The following is a 16,278-nucleotide window of genomic DNA, read 5'->3' as shown; positions in this document are numbered from 1 at the left end:
TAAAGGAAAAGTATTCCATAGTTCCCACAGATCCAGGGCCAACCTTTTAAAATAATTTCTATTAAAGTTTAAAAACGATAAAAGATAAAAAGCTGATACATGCTAAGAAAAACATATAAAGGAAAAAGAAAAAGAGAAAGGAAAATATATATAAAGAAAATGATAATGTAAAGAAATAACTTCCCCCTTCATCAACATTTTGGGGTAAAATTATCTTTGAACTGCAGCAAACTGCTTTACCTTATTATCATGAGACTAATTAATGATAGTTATCTTCTTATGGAAAGACCCTCCAAGATAATTTGTTTCAGAATCTAAAGTTACCTAACTGTTCCACTGACTTTAATTTTTATGAAATGTAGCATTTTCATTCTTTATCTATGCAACCATTTATTGCTGTCTTTTCTCCTGTGCTGTCTGTTTCTTCTTTCTGCTATCTTTTTTTCCTGTCTTCTTCTCCTCTCAAGGTGAAGCAGATAGAGGTGAGGTCATAAGCTGATATGTCACTGAGGAACTTCCCCAAAAGCCATCCCAATCTGAATCAAGATGGAACACAAAACAAGCAGGCTTACTGATTATCTGTTGATGAAACAAGGGTGTGTGGTTGAATACAGGCCTATGAATAACTCCAGGAACATTTGAGTATTTATTTCTTCTTGGCAGGGCATGACCCATCATGGGTGGGTAGTTTGCCAGTTAAAAGTGAACTTTTCTAAAATTCAGGTACGAAATGACGATGGTTTTGCTTTTTGGCTCTGCCGTTCTCAGCAAAGGATGGCGTCCACTTGAACTTTCCTGGACTCAGACGCTAACCAGGACCAAGTCTGATTGGGATTTGGGAGTATAGCTAAACTGGGGGATTGAAAACATTCTGGAATACTGCTTCCTTGCTGGTCTCAAGAAAACTGCAGGCACTCTAATAAATTATTAGATCATGGCGATTTCATTGATAAGCTGTCTTTGTTGTTTTTGCAGTCCAAGGGATGTGTGAGAGTCACATGCCCACGTGGCATATGCATTTACAAAAGAGGTACTTAAGGTGCAAATGTAGTGATTGCTCTAATTCTAGATAAATATGTTTCTGGAGAAAGATACGTAATAAGAGCCAAGGAGGCACAGTGGTTAGAGTGCAGCACTGCAGGCTACTTCAGTTCACTGCTAGCTGAAGTTCAACAGTTCAAATCCCACCAGGCTCAAGGTTGACTCAGCCTTCCATCCTTCTGAGGCGGGTAAAATGAGGAGTCAGATTGTTGGGGGCAATATGCTGACTTTGTAAACCACGTAGAGAGGGCTGCAAAAGCACTGTGAAGCGGTATATAAGCCTCAGTGCTATTGCTATGTCCAGAGAAATTTCTGTGATTCGATGCTTTTTATTTTCAATACTCTTGTCCAATAGATGGTATTTTAATAGCTTTGAGGATCCTAAGAGATATTTAATGTACCATTTTCTTTCTTTCCATTATCTCTCTGTCTCATTCTATTCATTTTCCGGCCACCTTTGTTCCTGCCTCTGTCAATATTTCTGGCTTGAATTGACTTTTGTTTTGAGGTTCCACCTATGACTCTATTAAGAATTGAAGTCTTGTAACTCTAGAGCATTTAGTAGATAATATAAAATAAGAATCAATTAAATAATCTATTTCCTGGTTGCCTTTCTTTGAATCTTTATTGCTTCACACCTATAGACCCAATCTTGCCAGACTGAGGACTCTACTCTCTGTATTTACCATATACGTTGTCAACTCTTAGGGATGCTCCATCTTCACTCTCTTTCTCTGTCACATGATATCTGGGCTGAGCTGCCTCTTACTCTTCTGGTATGCATCCCTTCCCTCTGGGGATCCACCTCCTCACTAAATCTGATCATACTCCTGACCTCTTCAATTCCAACAGCATATTAAGAGCCATGTTGGCACAGTGGTTATAATGCAGTATTGCAGGCAAACTCTGCCCACAACCTGGAGTTTGATCAAGGTTGATTCAGCCTTTCATCCTTTCAACGTTGGTAAAACAAGGACCCAAATTTTGGGGGAAATATGCTAACTCTGTAAACCGCTTAGAGAGGGCTGTAAAGCATTGTAAAACACTATGAACTCTGGTGGTGCAGTGGTTAGAATGCAGTACTGCAGGCTACTTCTGCTGATTGCCAGCAGCCTGCATTTTTGCAGTTTGAATCTCACCAGGCTCAAGGTTGACTCAGCCTTCCATCCTTCCAATGTCGGTCAAATGAGGACCCAGATTGTTGGGGGCAATAGGCTGTCAACTGCTAAGAGAGGGCTGTAAAGCACTGCGAAACGGTATATAAGTCTAAGCGCTATTGCTATTACTAAGTGCTGTTGCTATATTCTGCTGTTAAAGTTGGAAGATGATATGACAGGGGTTTCAAATGTCCTTCTGGTAATCAATATAAATATAAAAGGGAGCTATTGCATGGCCTCTTAAAAAGTAATAAGATCTAATTATATTCTTAGAACTCTTGCCATGTGTTAATGTTATCCATTTCCCATAATATGCTCGCTTGCTTCCTTTATCAACTCGTCTGCAATTATGCGGTCTCTGCAGCTGAGAACGGTTTCACACATTACAGGTGAGAACCAGTGCTTTCAGCTGAGTGTACAAGAGAGTCACCGTAATTTAGTTCCTTGATGAACAGACCAAAAGCACACACATTTTCAACTTAGTGGCACTTATGCTACAGGGAGACATTATTGGCCTGCAACGGAAACAACAACACAAAACAGCAAAGAAGGGATTTTAGATTTGTCCCCATTGCCTAATAGCTTCCCAAGTTATAATGTTCTCTTGTTTTGGATTACACTGAATTGTATTGTGTTGACATAGAATGATTATCAAACACTTTGATCATCTAAAGAACTCTCTATTGTTGTACTTCTGTAGTTGGATCGGCATTGGTAGGTACTGTGATATTATGATAAGTAGAATAGTAGCAGAAGATGTGAGAACTTAAGGAGAAGAGAACATTTGTAGTTCAGGGTTGAAATGAGGGGTCCTTGGTGCTCTTTGAGCTTGCTTGTTTTCTTGCAGATATTTCATCACCCAAACTAGGTAACATCATTGGTGCTTACTGTTGGTCTAAGACAGGGGTGTCAAACACTGTTTTCGCTGGCAGAGGGCTGTAGAAGGCCGTCGCAGTCGAAAATGGAGCTTGGGAGCCCGTCTTCACTGGCAAAATGCCCAGGCCACCACAGGTGCCCCCAACACAAGTGATGCCATGCCCACTCTGGCCCCCTGAGGTCAAACACAACCCTGATGTGGCCCTCAACGAAATTGAGTCTGACACCCTTGATCTAAGAAGATGGTGATGATCTTCTTAGTGAGAAGATTTAGCAGAGAATCTTGGTGTTAAGAGCCAAAAGCATTTTTTTTAAAGTCACTCCTCCTTGTTTTGTACAAGGTATTTACCAGTTTTTTTTTCCTTATCAAACTAGGCAGCTGCGTGTCCTGCTTCTACCACAAAGCTCACCAACACCATTTAAAATCAATTCCAAATTGGAAAAGCAGCGTTAAACTCCTTCTCTCCCCCCCCCACCAGAAAATTAAGTTTAAAGTTGGTGCCAAACAGTTTGGAGTTGCTCTCCCAAAGTTGTGATGTTATTAGCAAGATTGGCTGTGATGAACAGGAGTAGGTTGTGAAACGCAAGCGGCTGATCCATTTCCCATCTGATCCAGTCAATATACCTGTTTATGTAGATCAGAAGAGGGACTTCCTTATTTTCTTTCTCATAGCCTTGTGATCTGATGAGAAGTTGGGCCTCTTCAACTGATAACAGGGAAACTTCAAATTGGCTGTTTACAGTGCAGTCCCTGAATCTTCATCAGCCTGCTCTTGCACAGAAGCGAGGGAGTCAGATTTTCAGCTTGAAGTTTAAAGATAAGCTTAAAAGTGGGATGGGTATCTGGCTGTCACATTCCAGAAAGTGGGGCAAATAATGAAAGGATAGTTTGCCCATATTTAGAAGAAGAAGGCATTGGGTGCGGGAAGAAAATTGCTATTTTTCCTTCCTCCCTCCCTCCTTTTTTCCTTCCCTTTTCTTCCCCCTCCCTCCTTCTTTCCTTTCCCTTCCTCCCTCCCTTCTTTCCTCCCTCCCTCCTTTCCTTGTCCACCCTCCTTCCCTCCCTCCCTCCTTCATTTGGTACTAGTATTGAAAACAATGAAGCATCTAAATTCATTCTAATCTGAGTTGTAGCATTGAAGAAGTATTGATTTTTCAGCTTATGCCCATCCTGGAGAACTCTTATTGTCTGTCGCTCTTTCAAAGTATTTGGAGTATTTATTCTCTCTGAAATGCCATGTCAATCATTTTCATGCACCCTACAATATTAACCATCTTGTTGTATCTTTTTGCTCTCTCTCTCTTTTTCCCCCGTTAAAAGCTTTAGAACAACATTAGCCTAGAAAGTTAAATGTCTCTTTCTGCTATTTAGGGTTTCAGTTGAGTGTGCAAAACGGTAGATGTTTTTCCCCTCCGTTTGTTTAGGAAGTTATCAATCACTTTCAGATTTTAAACCCCAGGGCTTCCGTCAGAGTCATGAACTGGAAAAAAAAAAGATTCTAAGTGACACGTTGATGTGAAGATCAATGACACAAATTCTCTGAACAAATCAGTGCAGGACTTCTTACAGAGTCCAAGCTTTGCGGCGGTTGGTCTGGGATGGAATTCAAAATGGGTTTTCTTACTGATCTAAAACTGTTTCTATTAGGCAGTATTTCCTTTGACTAAATCATCTGTTTGGTAGCATAACTGTCACAAAGAAGCATCTTGTTGGGTCCTCTGTTCTCCTTACATTTCTTTCCTTCAGTGGGATTGCAAGTGGTTGCAAGTAAGAATGCTATGAACGAGATTCCTTGGTCCTGAGTGAAAGCTATATAATCAGTGTTGTGGTTAATGCTGATCAAGACAAAAAAGTTTTTTGAATGATACCATTAAAGCTATATGAGTAATTAGTTCTGTAGGCAACTTTTTTATTGGAAATAAACCCTATTGGTTATACTAAAGATTACTACTGAGTAAACATGCCCAGAGCTGACTGTTTAGTCAGGCAGAATGTTGCATAATGAAGTTAACTTGGTATGCAAAAGTGCAGATTAGAGCCATGTATATTTTGAATTGGGAAAATTGACAATTTCAGTTTTCATTTCTTGGGGAAGATATAGGATCAATTAATAACTGTAACCCAATGGTGGGATTCTTTTTTTTTTTTACTATTAGTTCTGTGGGCATGGCTTTGTGGACAGCCATTTGTCTGAAATGGTGTAGGGTTCCTGCTTTATCAAAGGGTTGGACTAGAAGACCACCAAAGTCCTTTCCAACTCTGTTATTCTATGTTCTGTTCTATGTTACATTAATAGAATCTTGCAAGTCTGAAACATCTTTCGCTCCTTGCCTTTATAGTCCAGGAAACTAGGGAAGGTCCCTTCTAAGATGTTTTCCACACACCTATTCCTTCTGTGGGCCAGGTGCCTCTTATCCAACTGTTGCCTAGGAACTGTTGCTCCTCTTCCTTTCTTCCAAGGACATTCCCATCAATATCAAATCAATATCTATTTGTCTAGGACAGGGTTGGCAACCTTAAACACTCAAAGAGCCACAAAGGTCCTAACTGGAAGCCCCCCATTCAATTCTGAAGCCGACCAGAAGTCTGGTTCTCCCAGCATAGAGTCTCCTCCTAGCACGGCGTCCTTTTTCCTCTACCTGTCCTAACCGAAAGCCTTATCAATTGTGGATCCAACCAGCGATAGGGAGCTGCAGCAGAGGGATGAAAGAGCCACATGCGGCTCCAGAGCCACAGGTGTTGACCCCTGGTCTAGGATTAGTTTGAGGCAAGAGTTTAGTTTCATCAACAAAGCACTGGAGAGGGGAAAATTGCCAGGTGAATAATGGCTTTGTAGATTCAGGATAAGAGGTCATGACTGCTTAGCAGTTGGTTCCAGTCTGATCAAGATTTAGGAGATGATTATGTAAACGGCTACTGCCAGCTTTTCATTGTCAGCATAAAGACTGACCACCTTGACAGATTTTAGAAAGGCTTCTATAAAGGGAATTGAACAGTGTCTACTGTAAGTTACACAGTGATATATTGGCTTTAAATGGGAAACAGTTTAGTACTGCACGCCTTTCTTCTCAATAACTCTTGCTAAAAAGAATTCTGAGATACTTAAGCTTGGAAAGAATCACTTTTGGTTTGAAACACCTGCCAAAAGCAAAGAGCCTGACAGTTGTAAAACAAACCTCAGATGGCTGAGTTTGCCCAGGTTGTTAAGGGATGTATTAAGTCACAGATCATGTTTTGCAATTTCACACGTTACGTGAAACATATCCATCCACGCACATTACGGCAGGGTTTCTTGTACGATGTTGGATTGGAACCCGGTGCTGTCCAAAGAATTTGAAAGTCTTGCATTAACTGGTCCAAAGATCCAAGAGAATTCTTCTATGATACTGAAAATGCCATTAAATTTCACTAGCAAAACAATGCCATCTCCCTGAATGGTTGTCACATTGAAAAAGCTGGACCACAAATCGCAAAAAGATATTTGGTTACATTTTTTGAAGAATATGAATTACTGTTATTAATAATCTTGAAGCACCTACAAACTTTTCTTTCAATTTTATTTATTTACCAAATGTATTGGCTGCCTGTCAAGTGCCAAGGAAATCAGAAAGTCCAGGCAGTTCAAATGAGTATAAAGATTTATTGCAAGATGGTGTTCTCTACAAGAATCTGAACTACTAACGGTCACAGCAAATTGGCGGTAGACTCATGGAGGGCTGGATTTAAAGCTGTTGTGGGAATGAAGAGACTCATGACTAATGATGTGTTTGACTCCTCCATTGGGCTCAGCCTGGTCATCTCCTACACTGTCCGTCTTACCACAGAATAAATACAATTTATCTTTGTGAAGGTAGATTTTTTTACGCTTTCTACAGCAAAGATTAAAACAGGCTGCATGTTACCACAGTGCTAATACTTCAGTCCTTGTTGAAATATGCCTTCATATGCAAACTTATACAGCCTATTAAGATTTTATTTAATTTATTTAAATTTATTTATTTATTCAAAACAATGCATATCACTTCTCATTTAAAGAAAAAAATCTTAATCAGTTTACAATAAAATTGAGCCAATTAAAGCAATAAGTTAAAAATACATTAAAAACATTGTATAAAACACACAAAACAAGCTAAGCAATAAACCGAACAATGAATCAGTTTGTAATTAATGTATTAAATGATGGTTAAAATGTAGAATATTAGGAAAATAGTTTTATTTCAACATTCTTTCCTCCCAGTTTTTAAATGAAAGAATCGTAGGTGTTCCCCATTAAAACTATTGTTTGATGTTCTGCTATAGCACAGTATGTAAACTTGGCCTAGTATAAGTAAGTAATGATACATATTAGATATTAAAAATTGCCTAATTTTATGTACACATTGATCATAGCTGATTGTAACAAAAAGAAAAGATACCCCGTATACTTCATTTTTGTGTGGAGCAATGGAGAAGGACAGGAAAAGTTTATTTTAGAGTTCATTGGGGAATCCTGGGATTATGTATATAAATTTGCTTACTGGTTTAACAATATTTGTAGCTCACCCAGCCCTAGGTAAAGAACCAAGAATTCACAAATTAAAGAAAACTGTGGAAAAACTGCAGTCCATAACATGTGAACAGACTTCTCATGACATCAATTTATGTGCTTGTGGAATGTAAGGAAATTGATAATGCTTGTATGTGTGGGCAAGGATACTTTATAGGGATGTAATATTCCATAGAGACAACCAATCTATTGTTGTATGTAGACTGAGAGTTTATGCACTGGAAACAAATTCCTTGTGTGTCCAATCACACTTGGCCAATAAGCTATTCTATTCTATTCTATTCTATTCTATTCTATTCTATTCCCAAACCCATTCCCACTCCACTCCGCTCTTACTCCACTCTACTCTACTCTACTCTATTCTACTCCATCTGTTTTGTCACCCATGCCTCACCTACCTCTTGAGAATCTGTACCTCTAAATCCTCTACAGATATACAAAAGGGATAAGTAAACTCAGTTTTGGCAAACTATTACAAGTAGTCCAGTTGTGGGTTCCCGCTGGGATGGCCCGGTTCGGGCATACCGGTGGCCGCTAGGAGCAACAGTCACCATACTGGAAAGGTGTTTCCTTACCTCTTTTTCAGGGTAATGGGCCAATTGCACACGCACACAGTGTACAACACCTGTGCAACCTCACTGAGCAGCTGGGGCATCGCAGGGCAGTGGCATGAACATGCACGTGCAGCCCGAGGTGGATGTCCGGTCCCGTCGCAACATAAAGGTTGTGACGGGATCTGGGATCTGGAATTCACCACTGAAGTAGTCCTTGACCTATGACCACAATGGAGCCATTAATTTCCATTGTTCAGCAAGACAGTTGTTCGGTGCATTGCGCCCCATTTTATGACCTTTGTGTGCCACCATTGTTAAGCAATTCACAGCAGTTGTTCATTGAATCAGCAGTTGTTAAGCGAATCCTGATTGACTTTGCTGTCAGAATCCAGCTGGGAAGTTTAGAAATGAGCCTGCGATAATATAACTGTCATAAATACATGCCAGTTGCCAAGTGTCCAAATTTTGATCATGCGAGCATGGAGATGCTGCAACACTCGTAAAGGTGAAAAATGATCATTAGTCACTTTTCCCGGTGCTGTTGTAACTTCAGTCCCTAAACAAATAGTTGTAAGTTGAGGTCTATCTATGCCAGATTTATTCCAATGTACTGAATATAGCTATGCATATGTTTTAATCTGCAAACATAAGTTTATTTATTTTATTTATTTACTGTGCTTCTAGACCGCCCCCTCTCCCAAAAGGGACTCGGGGCGGTGTACAGTCCATGCAAAGAATACATCAAAATACAATAAATAGAAGAATTAAATATATACAGTTAACTTGGCATGTAGCATTCCAGTAATTGATTGTTCTTATTTCATGCTTTCCTTCAACATAGGAAAGAAACTTTTAATCACAAGTTTCTTCTAACTGTCTGGAGTTTTACATCTTAAACAGTCTGCCCATTGTCTCATAAAAACAAGGATGGTCCATTTCTTTGATGTCTTTCAATTTTCTCAGTATTACTATATTCTATTTTTTTAAAAAAAAACATTCCAAAAGTATGTTTGAGGCACATATCTAATAGTATTGGGAGTTTGGTTAATTCCTCCTATTTAATGAAATAATCTTAAATTTGTTTGAAGAAGGCCTTCATCTTGGTTTTAATTGCTGCCGTTACAGTCTCCTCCAAATGGAGTTTATGAGTTTGCCACCATCTGGGAAAGGCTGCTTATTTATATAATAGAATTTATTTGTATACGAGAACTTTTAAAATGTTTTTTTCTTTAGTCTAAGAGAGCAGAATATTGGCATCTGTTAAACCGTAAAGACGTTCTCCTAAATTGGGAAAATGATCTTAAATTTTTCCTCCTTAATGTTAGCACAGTATGGAAGGACATTTCAGACCCCATGGCAATTAACAGATCAAAAAAGAATTCCCTTTTTAAAAGATTACTTTCCCAAATATCAGATTCCTCCCCCCCTGCAAATCTAGGCTGCTTCCATTCATAATTCTCTCTCTCTCCCTTCTCAATATGGAAGGGTAACTAAAATATATGCTAACTGTAGTATAGTGTCTTTCAGGGAGAATCGATTTTGATTTACACAATGGCTTTGCATTTTAAATTTCTCACAGGTATTGTTTTTGCAATTCCTGACCTTCTGTACTAATCCCTCGTCTACGAGAAGACTCCCACAGCCAGGGGGGGAAAAACTGTTGATGTTGGATCAACCTGGTAAGAATTGTTCTGTCATCCTTTAAAAGACATTTCTGTTTTATTGTATGAGTGTCTTCAAAGTTAAGAGCTTCATCTTTTTTTTACAATGTGTGTATAAAGAAAGAAAGTGTTTATTCTTTTCACGATATGTATATGGACAGAAATTTTTATTTCATTGTTTGTACTTGAACCAATCTCGCTGCATATTTTCAAAATTCCAGCTTTTCTGCTTTGATTCCTCTCCTTTGGGAAAAGGGGTTCTTTTCAGTAAATGTCCTTTATGACCACTGCCGATTTGGCTTTTTTGCGACGGGAGAGGCTGGTGCCCGCACTCTGCTAATTGAAAATTGTCATATCACAGCTGACAATACTCTCAAATGAGTTCTCCAAATATAGCTGTAGCTTGCATTGTTTTTTCAAGGTGTGTGTATGGTATTTTTTAAAAATGATCTATTATTAGCAAGCGGCCATGTCTTTTGGTGAAGGGCTAGATTTCCTGCTTGGTACAGAATTAGGATTGATTTACTGTATAAGATATGATTGACAGAGCCTCCCATCCCAGAACAGTGACTTGGGGATGATGTAGAAACATTAAAATCTTCCATTTTCCTGACAGACCCTTATTTGCCATTGACTTAAGGTCAGATCAAGACATGTTGCTGCCTGATAAACAATCCAATAGTGATTGTCAAACACTGGGGAAATCAGGAGATTCAGGCAGTTCAAATGAGTATAAAGATTTATTGCAAGCTTAAGCTCTCTACAAGAATCTGACCTACTAATAGCCAAGGGAAATGAGCGGGAGATATGAAAGGCATTCAAGGTGGGGTAGACTTAGATCTCTTGCAGGCATTCAGTGACTCATGAGTTATCATACATTTGACCCCTTCCCTCAGGTTCAGCCTGGTACAGTGACTTTCCTACTATTTATTCAAATGCCAAGCAAACTTGTAGCTGAATTTTTCTTCATCATTAACAGCAATTTCTGCTGTTGAAGTCTGCATGCTATTTTTAGCAATGGATTGCAGCCATATGTGCTAGTTATTCCCAACTCTAGGGGGTGGTGCTGTACTGAAGAGTCAGCATTGTCTGAAGACGTCTCCGTGGTCATGTGGCCAGCATGACTAAATGCCGAAAGCGCACGGAATGCTATTACCTTCCCACCAAAGATGGTTCCTCTTTTTCTGCTTGTATTTTTACATGCTTTCAAACTGCTAGGTTGGCAGAAGCTAGGACAAGTAATGGGAGCTCACTCCATTACGTGGCACTAGGGATTCGTACTGCCGAACTGCTGACCTTTCTGATCAACAAGCTCAGTGTCTTAACCACTGAGCCACCACGTCCCTCCTAGGAGAGCTGGGGTGGGTGAGACACTTACTTGGATTTCGTATTCAGCCAGGATTCAAATTTCTTTTATTAACCATTGTCTTGGTTGTGACAATTCCTCTTTTCCTCCAAGGGAATTCCTTCTACCTCTTACCAATCACAGTGTCTTGACCCTCCTTGAGTCTGATTCTGTATGAACCCTGCCTAATTCTTCCTCCCTAGTCTATTTGGCAAATTTTCAGTTTCCTGAATTGTTGGTGGGCTGTGCTTTGCTAAGACTGAACAGGCCTCAAGCCGATTGTTTCCCACAATGCATACATTTTCCCACTGCAATTCAGGGAAAAACTCAGAACAAACTTGAGCTATAACGGAATTAGCTAGATTTAGTGTTGAAAGGCAGGAGTAGTAATTTACCTGCCAAATTGTGGTGTGACAATGTATTGTTGGTTCATCTACAATTTAAGAATATAAATGTATATTCTGTGTATGTTCACCTACTAGTTGTGTTAATATTAATGTGTTCTATCTCGGTATACAATTAGACTTGATATAAATAAGGAGGAGATGAGTAATCTGAATACATTTGTCCAGGAGTTGAAGTTATGTAGGTGTGGTTCAGATCTCATTTGTAACAATAAATCCTGCGTCATGGACTATAATCAGACTTACCTTATTATGGTTTACCTTTGAGACATTTTCATGCTTAATATATCTCATGGACCAAGTAGGAGAAAGTTAATCTGTGTGCTTCTCCCTAATCTGAATCATAAAGTCCTAAAAAGTAAGTGGACTTCAATTCCCAGAATTCTCAGCAATGGCTAGGTTGGTTATGGAATTTTGGGAGCTGAAGTCCATTTCCCTAGAAATGATCAAAGCTGGAAAACCTGATGTAAAGCTAGATAACAAAATATTGCAACTATGAATGTGGTTCCCTTACTCTCCCTTTTATCTACATGAAAATTGGTGTATAGAAGGCTCTGGAAACTACTTTCTTGGTCTGAGATCAAGTTTCTTTTATCTGACCATTGTCTTAATTGGTTGGCGTTTCCTCTGTCCCTCAAGGCTATTCTCTATACCCACCACAACCTGAAGAAAATGTTATCTCATCCAGGAATAACCGAAGAAGGTGGAGCCCAGTCCCCATCCAGGCTAGGATTTGCTCCTTGCTCTTACAATTCGTATTAATTAATTAATTCTTATTAATTTTAAAACGTAGGCAGGTATGCACAAATTAATTACTGAGAACAATTACATTGACCTGTCTTTCTGAATATTTATTCACTTATTTATGTATCTATTTCTCTATCATATTTCTACCCCGCCGCAATCAAAAAACTCTTGGCAGCTAACATAGATTATAAAACATGTTAAAGTATCCAGGGTCTGATTAAAACCAGTCATAATTGCAAGTACAGCATCAACCCTAATCCAGGGCCATCAAAACCAACATAAATAAGAGAGAAATAAAATAAGGATTAAAAAACAGAACATACGGGAAGGAGGTGGGGAAGGTCTTATCCATAAAACTTTAAGAGGATTATTTCCAAAATATTTGGTCTTCTTAAATTATTCCTAACATTTCTGAAGAACCAATGAAGAGAACCAACACAACTTGACTCTTATCGGGGATTGCTCAAAATCTATCTCATGTTTTGAAAATGGGGATTACCAATCATTTCTCCCTGGATGTTTTGACAGGACAGGCTAATGTTGGATGGAATAGGTAGTCCTATAGTTAATCAGATGCCTTAACAAAGACCCAACCATCCATTTAACAGATGATCAGGATGATCTACAACAAATTTGTTGGATAACCATTTGCCTGAAGTGATGTAAGGTTTCCTACCTAAACGGGGTTGGTCTAGAAGACCTCCAAGGTCCCTTCCCACTCTATTATTCTATTCTATTCCATTCCATTCCACTCCACTCCACTCTATTCTATTCTATTCTAAATTAATCTATTGTTCTTCCTCTCCTCTTCCTCCTCATCTCCTAACATTTGAACCTCTGAGTTGTCTTGATCCCACCTTTCCCCACTCAGATTCAGACTACAAATCTCCAGTTTACCAGGAAGAAATGCTAATAGAATCAACAGAACCTTCAGTTTCAATTTATATTTTAGGATTGTGCTGTGCTCTGATCATGGAAAGAAGGTAAAATGGAGGCTAACTTGGGTTTATAGTTCGTTGTCTAAATTACACGCAAGTAAAGGCGCTGATTTATAGTATATTTCCAAGGTGGTCTTCTGATCTGGACAGATTCCCTTTTCACAATAACAGTAGTTAAAAATATACAAATAAAATCTGCCTAGCCTTTTTGTGTGTGTGTGTGTCAATGATATGGAACTGTAGCTTTCTTGTGGCGAGACAATGAGGTAATTGAACCAGATCTCATAAAACACCGTATAATTTTGGGGTTCCGGTAATCCCCATTTGATTCTGCTAAGGGGCTTTAACAAATCTCTATAAAACCATCTTTACTTCTAATTAGTAGAACTTACCTTTCCTTTTGACCATATTCCTTAGAGGTCATCCCATAAACCATTTAAACTGATAGCAATATTAGAGGCTAAGAAATTAATTTCGTACCATACTCTTCTTTTTCTTTCTTTCTTTTTTTAAACGCGACTTTATCTTGTTTTAGGAAGTGCTTAGTTTTTGATTTTTGTGGATATTACCAATAGAGGATTACTTTTATTTAGATTTCCCCCCCCCCACAAGAGTTATATTAGAAATTTGCTGTTTTATTCTTACCTTCTTAGTAAAAATCCTTTTATCACACAATGGGTAATTTATATCCATTACCAGCCCTTTCAATCCTTTTCAGTGAGGCTGTCACTGCCTTTGGCATCGTAATGATTAATGTGATCTAATAATAGTGTGCCATTATATTACCTTAGTAAAACATGTACCAACAGCCTATTCAGATCTACCAAATTCATAGCTTCCTATAAGATTTTTGCTGAAAGACGGGATTACTGTTTTTCAAAGCGGAATTTTTCCCCCTCCTGTTAATATATTTAATGAAATTCACAATTCTTTGCATACATGACAGTGTATGCGTGCATACACACACATATAAACACGCACACACACACACACATTTGAATGCATCTTGTGTCTCAATGGCAATGTCATTGCGGATTACAATTTGCTAGGTGAATCATTTGGCATCTTAAGCAAATTATTTGATATATAAAAAAAGGAAAAGATGCTGGTTGTAATGCTTTTGTCTTATTAAAGCATCGGTTAAAAAGGGAGAAAAAACTCTCCAGTATTTCCCTATAATTTACAGTGAATCAAATATCCGGAATTGAAATATTGTTTTTATTTAGCCTTATTTATGTGGTATATACTTGATTAGTTTCTTCAATGCAAATTTCAAAATACAAAGGATAGTTTCAGATATCTCAGGATTCTTGGGTGAAACTTGAAAGACTTCCAGGTTCATATTGATTAACTATGCCCATGTTTTTAAGATCTGTTCTGCAAATAAGTCTCTATTTTCAGAAATAGGTATATGCTGAAAGACTCTGGATTTTCTTATGGAATGCTATTGATCATAATCACATGACAACACTTACATATAGATCCTCAGCTGATTTCAAGATCTTTAAACTGTTTAAACTGGAGATAACTCAGAATGGTTGTAGCTTCCATAGTGGGACTAGTTTTTCATTGAGGATTGGGTGGAAGAATTTTGTGATTTTTAGAGAATGAAATAGGTATTATGCTTTTAGTGGCACATAGGAATTTTCTCTGGAATGGCTTAGCTACCACAATATTTTCCAAAATTCCCTGCCCAACTGATTCATAAATGTCTCCTCTACATTCTTGGTTCTTTTTCTCTTTGAGAGTTAGTTTGTTGGCTGGCCAGGGGATGACTTTGAGGAAATGAAATGATAGCCAAATTATTTCAGAGAGACCTCCTGTAATGTACAACACATTCTTGCTCATCTGACTGGAAATATTAGACTCCCTTTTGTGTACTTTGATTTAACCTAAATTGCTTTTCTTCCCAATCACCAAACACAAAACATGATTGAGAGTTACTTATAGTCTTCCTCGTGTGGTAGTTCTCTCATCCATATCTATCTCTTTTCTTTGTTCCAAGTTCAGCCATAAATGAACAAATTATATAATAAAAGAGTCTGTTGAGTCTTGAATCAAAATTGACTCCAGGGACTGTCTGGATGCATCCATGAAATTTTCTTTAAAATGGTTAGAAATGGTTTTAGACCATAATTGTGTTTTTAGAAGACAGCATCTTTTAAGTAGAGACTCAAATCATGAGATGGTTCATCCTTCCTCAAAGATAGTTTCCGCAAACAGCAGGAAGAAGATGGTCCAGTCTTTTGATGTTACCACCATGTAAATGAAAGAAGTGTGAGTCTGTTCAGTTCCTGATAACAGTTTTTGGGCTTTCAGTCAATGATCTGCTAGATTAAGACATCCCCCTAAAGAATAAACAGGTATGAATGATTGATTTGAATGAGTTATGTGGGAGATTCTACTAAACACTTGGAAAACAAAGTTTTTAAGTATGTGAACAACTCTAGATTGAAAATTTAGACTTATCAACCTATTTTCCAAAGCACCAGAAAGCAAGACAAAGAGCAATGGTTGGAAACTAATCAAGGAGACAAGCAACCTAGAACTAAGGTAAGTAAGTAAGTAAGTAAGTAAGTAAGTAAGTAAGTAAGTAAGTAAGTAAGTAAGTAAGTAAATCTTTATTACGGTCAAAGACCAGCAATACACATTAGTTTTTACAATATGTTAAAAAGTACTGACATTAAGATATAATTAAAAAGTATTGACATTAAAAGTGGAAAATAATGTACATGTTCTCAGATTGTTTGGGTCACTCCCTGGTTTACCTGGGTGCAAGGCTGTTAAGTATAGGAGTAAATACAATGGCCCATAGATTGTTAGAGATATGTCCAGATAATTGGTACAAGATGACAACTATACTTCTATAGCCAATTTTTTTTCTTATGGACATTGCAGCAGCACAGAACTTTGTCACTGCATACGTGGTAACCGGGTTAGTGTCCTGGAGGAGAAAGCCTAGATAAAAATTGTCTGCCCTCTCTGGCAATCTCTCGAATAAGGGGAGA

The 16,278-nt window shown here is 38.2% G+C and overlaps 1 protein-coding gene across 4 annotated transcripts in view; it reads left to right on the top strand.

Moving 5' to 3' along the window:
• Positions 1–16,278, top strand: part of ZNF536 (zinc finger protein 536) — a 444,580-nt gene that overhangs the window by 169,603 nt on the left and 258,699 nt on the right. For 2 of the 4 annotated variants that reach the window (XM_081963201.1, XM_081963202.1), the window contains one exon: positions 9,755–9,854. The exons of the other annotated variants lie outside the window; for them this stretch is intronic. The gene's annotated coding sequence lies outside the window, so the exon portion shown is untranslated. The remainder of the gene's footprint in view (positions 1–9,754; positions 9,855–16,278) is intronic. 4 annotated transcript variants of the gene reach the window in all.

The sequence above is a fragment of the Natrix helvetica genome, assembly GCF_964273705.1.
Source record: "Natrix helvetica genome assembly, chromosome: 10".
Taxonomy (NCBI): domain Eukaryota; kingdom Metazoa; phylum Chordata; class Lepidosauria; order Squamata; family Natricidae; genus Natrix; species Natrix helvetica.
Note: the sequence above shows the minus strand (reverse complement) of the source record. Positions and strands in the feature narration are given on the sequence as shown.